The sequence below is a fragment of the Myotis daubentonii genome, chromosome 14, assembly GCF_963259705.1.
Source record: "Myotis daubentonii chromosome 14, mMyoDau2.1, whole genome shotgun sequence".
In the NCBI taxonomy this organism is placed as follows: domain Eukaryota; kingdom Metazoa; phylum Chordata; class Mammalia; order Chiroptera; family Vespertilionidae; genus Myotis; species Myotis daubentonii.
The window spans coordinates 47,835,515-47,841,114 of NC_081853.1; the positions used below are offsets into that span (position 1 = coordinate 47,835,515).

The window sequence follows — 5,600 nt, forward strand, 5'->3', positions numbered from 1 at the left end:
CTCCTAAGAAAGATCTAAGCCTGAGTCATAGGAACACATACCTTAGCTGGCTTCTCACATAGTGGTTAAGAGAGGAATTTGGGGGGGGGGAACAGCTTGTTGATAGGAGAACCCTGGATGTAAAAGGTAGAGCCCTGTGGGGTAAATGCTCCTGATAACATACATATTGTCTTAGAGATTCGGCCCTAAAGAGGCATTGCAGGACTCTCCGAGTTCTTTCTCCTTTCACAGCACATGGCTCTGCAGAGACAGCTGTGGCTAACACAACTCCTTGGCTAGGATCTCCTTACACGACTCTAATTTCAAATGGTCTGTCTCATCATCCATGCAAACCATTGTTTTAGAAGCACTACCATTTCTACATCTCCATATTACGTTAGGTGTTGTCTTCATACCTAGAAGTAATTGAAAACTCTTTTGTCCATTTATGATCTAAAGAGTGTGGAGAAATCCAGCTACTGGATTTCTCGATTTGTAGCACTCTGTGGAAGCACTCTGAGCACTGGGTAAGGAAGGGCCATTTGCTGTGAAGCAAAAGTTCTGTTTATTCACAACAGCTCCAACTTCACATATTCTATTCCCAGGGTCAAACCCACAGGTTCTGGATTTTGTTTTGGAAACTGTATCTCCATAGCTGGGCGGCGGTTAGTTTTCCGGAGGGACGAGGACTTGGTCCCTGTTTCAGGCTCTCTAGGGAAAATGAAAGGCAGTAGTGCGTCCATTCCAGAAATTGCTGTGAGATTTCACACAGGGAAAGTGAGACTTGCCCTTTTCATCTCTTACCTCTTCTGCTATAGTCACTGCATCCCTGTCTTCCGAGGACAGAGGCTTTGGTGAGACTGCAGTGCAGCAGTGGGTTCAATTCAGACACCGACTTAGGGAATGAAATGGGACGCAGGTACCAGCCAGGTTCGGATTCAATCCTGGGGTTGTTTCCCTGGGAAGGAAGATCCCTTACTTGTCAGTTTGTCAGCTCTCTCTTGGGTGTGGGTTCTCTCCTCGTGCTGGTGGCCTGTGTAGGCATTGGGCTGACCTTCATTAATCTGTAGATCCATTTCTGGCCTTGTGTCCATTTTGGAAATTCTGTGAATCTGTCAGGACGTTGAGTATTCTCCACATCTTGTTTTAGTTTTACTAGTATTTTCCTGGCAAATTTATTATCTAAGTATTTTTACAATACAAGTTGAAGAATGTTTTAAAAATTAAAGAAATAAAAACAGTACAATTGCTGTTACCAAACATTATCATCACTCTTATGTATATTCTTCTAGTAACTTTTTATGTATGTGGGTTTTTGTTAACTTTAAAAACACAGTTTTATGTCTACAGTACATGCAATTGTCATTTAACCTTTTTACTAGACAGTAAAACATAATTAGTAATTGATTTTTGTTATTGACTATTCTTGATTACCAGTCATTATGTGGCAGTACTTTACTTAAATATTCCTCTACTGAGGGTCATTCAAGTTGTTTCTAGGTTATCATTATTATAAAGAACATGTAGAAAATGTCTTTGTGCACATCATTTCATGACATTTAGGATGATATTTTAAAGGATATATTCCTAGAGCTAAATTTTTGATATTTCTGGGTTATAGGTGCTTTACTGATGTTTTAAACATTTTTTTAAAAAAATCTGTTTAACAATTCATAATTCCTACTGTAAAAGTTTTTTTTTTTAATAAATCTTTATTATTGAAAGTGTTACATATGTCCTTCCCTCTCCCGCCTTCAAGTCACTCCTGATATGAATCATGGTCATCGGGATCAGCTGCAGTGAGAGGAACACCATCCGCTGTACCCAATGGTGGTCTGTCATAAAACAGTTGGGATCATTTTCGGGCGTTGCTTCTCTTGAATGTTGAGGTGGCATGGACTCTCCCCCAGTTACTTGACCGGAGCTCTCCAAGCTTCAAGAACATCCACTTCCTGTCTTCACTGCAGGCCACGTACAGGGCGATATTTTCAGTCCTCTGGATAACTTCGTCCATGTCCTTTGTTCCTTGTCCCTTCCAGGCATCTTCCAATGCCGGCCCTGTCAACTTCAGGAGTTTTACTGCACAAATTAGGTTATCGTCCACAGGGTTAGAAAAGACGGCGTCTAGCAACCCCCGAAGAAAAGGCTGAAGAATAGCTGTTTGAACCTGTCCCTTTGCTCTTTTGATCTTCAGCGAAAGATAAAGTTCTCCTTGAAAGAGCACGAGCCCATGGAATCGTCTCCGAGTTGCTTCATCCTCCTCGGCAGCTTGATCTCTAAGGTCATATTCAGTCTGTAATCTTCGAAGGAGCACTTGGCAGAAGCTGCCCCTCTGTGAGCTAATGATGGTCAGGTGACAGGACAGGTACCTACACAGGCGAGCTCCCACACATGGAACTTTGGCATGGACATGGCCTGTTGATAGATGAGGTCCACAAGTTCTTGCAAAGCCTCGTCCGTGGGGACCCGGCCACTCGGGGTCTGTGCAAACTGTTCCATGTCAGTTTCAGAACTGCCAGGTTGCTCTGTCAGATGGTTCAAGGAATCCCCAACAAATACAGACAGAGGGAGGTCACCCTCGCAGGGGCCTTGATGGCTCCTCAACCGTCTCCTCAGATCAAAGTAGAGCTCAGGGACCTCGCAATCGGAATGAATATCCAAGGACAGGGCCTCCGGCATCTCCAGCTGCACAGCCTGGCTCCTGCTCAGGGCGCCCTTCACCTCCTGCAGCACCTTCTGGGCGGAGCCCTGGCATCGCTCCTCCAGCTCCAGGTGTGGCTCTCGAGCTCCCGGCCCTGCTGGCCCAGGTTGGCTTCACTGGCCCTCAGTCTCTGCAGAGTGTGCTCTTTCTCGCTCTCCAGTCTCCACAGGTATGACCTCTCCTCCTCCCTCAGGAAGCTGTGCAGGTTCTGGAAGGTCGCCTGGATTTTCTGTCTCTGAGCCTTTATCTTCTCATTCCACTGGGCTGTCTGCTTTGCTGTGAATGCTTTCTGGTTCGTGCATTCCTCTTCCAATTGCCTCAGTTTCCTCACCGCTTCCTGGAGCTTTTCCCTGTAGCCGGGGCCCGTGTCAGCGTGCCAGCAGATGAGCTGGCCCTCGTCCTCGCAGAAGAGGTGCAGCCGCTCCCTGTGCTCCTGGCAGGACAGCTCCTGCTCCTGCTCCTGCTCCTGCTCCCGAGGGCAGATGAGGATGCCCAGCTGCTGGTTGGGCTGCAGGCTGCCTCTCTGGAAGGGAGCCCGGCACTGGGGCAGGAGAAGGTCTCCGCTCAGCTGCGAGGAGGGCAGGCCCATGAAGCCCAGCAGGCAGGCCTGGCAGTAGCTGTGGCCGCAGGCAGGCAGATGGAGCAGGTGGCCTCCTCCTGCCTCTTCTTGCTGGTGGTGGCCGACGCCATGCCTCTGCCGAAAAGCTGCAATGCCGGACCCAGAGGTTCCCCACAGCGATGGTGGCACACCCACCCGCGCTTCCTGTGGACGCTCTGCTGCCACGGCCCCCACGGGCCTTGAGGTCTAACCTGGGCCACCACCGATGTCAAGCACTCGCTGGATGGAGTCGCCTGGAGCAGCCACTTCCCAAGTCCTGTAAAAGTTTTTTAAAGACAAAGAATCGCTGTGACATAGAACTCCAGGACTAAATATGTCAAGACCTTTATTGCCCATTCATCCTTGTGTTGGACAAATTCCTTCTGAAGAGAACTTTGGCCCTGCCTGCAGGTGTTCTCATGACCCCGTGCAAAGCAGAGATGGGGTCTTTCCTTAACTGGGTGACTCTTCTTGGAAACTCCAAGCCCTCCTGCATGTCAACTGATGTCAATTCACAAACACCATTTGCTCTCCAGCTATGTGCCAGAGAATGTAACTGGAAATTCTTCTGCCCTACTCTGGTCAAAGGTGTGGTGTAAAAAATAACCTTCTGAGAATCTTTGAAGGATATTGTCATGGACTTGATGTTTATGTTGAAGCCCGAACTCCGAATATGATGGTCTTTGGAGGCGGGGCCTTTGGGAGGTGATGACAATTAGATGAGGTCATGAGTAGCGTCCCCTGATGGAATTAGTGCCCTTATAAGAAGAGGAAGTGACACTAGAGCTCGCTTCCTCTCCCATGTGAGGTACAGTGAGAAGGCAGTCATCTGCAAGCCAGGAAGGGGACTCTCACCAAGAACCAAATCTGCCAGCTTTTTGATCTCAGACCTCTCAGCTCTCAGACCTAGAAGAAAAAAATGTCCATTGTTCAGCCAGCTCAGGCTGTTACGTTACAGCAGCCTGAGCCGGTTAAGACAGACATGTAGGCCTTCCACTGTTTAAGGCCTTCTCCATTTTATCCTCGGATCCGGCTGGATCACCAGAGCTTGGACCAACATGCCTGGGCCCTTCAAAATGACCTTTTCTGAGTTGTGTTTGGAACAGCCGTGGGCAAACTACGGCCTGCGGGCCGGATCCGGCCCGTTCGGCTGTTCTATCCGGCCCGTGGAGCCGAAAGAGCGGAGGGTTCTCTTGCTCTCCCCTCCGCTCCTTCACCAGCAGCAGTGTTAACATGGCAACGTCGGGAAACACGGCCGCAGCTCCTTCTTCTGAGTCCAGTTTAAGAACCCATTGTGGCCCTCGAGTCAAAAAGTTTGCCCACCCCTGGTTTGGAATGTGGCCCTGAGCCTCCTGGGAAGCGGGGCTGCTCTAGGACCTGGCAGGACAGGGTGCCCTCTGTAGCCCTCCTCTGCCACCTCACACAAGGCCCTTCGCCAGGCCTCTTTGCAGGCCACAGTCCCAGGGCCAGCCTGTCTTCTTCTCAGGCACCTTGTTTATTATTGACGATATGCAGTGTTGCTTAACTAGCCAAAGTTCTTCCCAAAGTCAAATTATTAGTTTATCCTCAGTAATCAGCAGTCTGGATTACCCAACAGGCAGCTCAAATTCATGGTTAGGTGCCCCGAACATTAATTGCTATCCTTTTTCATTTTCAATATACCCACAGAGAATTTTACTTGTGGGGAATCTAGATAAAAAGCTATTTTAATTTCAATGCAGATGTATGTTTTGTGTTTGGTCTAGTATTGCTTTTGCCTGAATTGCCTATATGGGGATGGGGGCCTCTAAGGCCTTAATCTGGCCTGACATCATGGACACTTAAAAAAAAATTTATAGCTTTCAGAGAGGAAGGGAAAGGGAGAAAGAGATAGAACCTGCTTCTGTGAGCAGCTGGTTCCATTGGCTGATTAATGATGAGAGAGAATCATTGATCGGCTGCCTCCTGCTCACCTTCTACTGGGGATCGAGCCCTCAACCTGGCATGTACCTCGACCAGGTATTAAACCATGACCTCCTGGTTCATAGGTTGACACTCAGCCACTGAGCTACACTGGCTGGGCCATGGCCACTTTTTTGGGGATTCACCTAACATCTGCCTTTATTTATATTGTCTTAATTTTGCCATACATTGTTTATTTATGTAGTTTGACTTGCTGAATGTAAGTCACCTTCAGTAAGTTTGGGTATTAGATGGGCTATAAGCATAATAATCCATAAATAAAAATGTAATTTATTGGGTCAAAAATGTGAATGTTTTTGAGGCTGTTAGTACATACTTCCATTAACTTTCCTTTCCCTCATTACTTCTTGGAGCTGTCAC

General features: G+C 47.8%; 1 pseudogene; it reads right to left on the reverse strand.

The window, feature by feature from the left end:
• Window positions 1-1,923: 1,923 nt before the first annotated feature.
• Window positions 1,924-3,370, reverse strand: LOC132215169 (E3 ubiquitin-protein ligase TRIM38-like; annotated as a pseudogene).
• Between the last annotated feature and the right edge of the window lie 2,230 nt (window positions 3,371-5,600).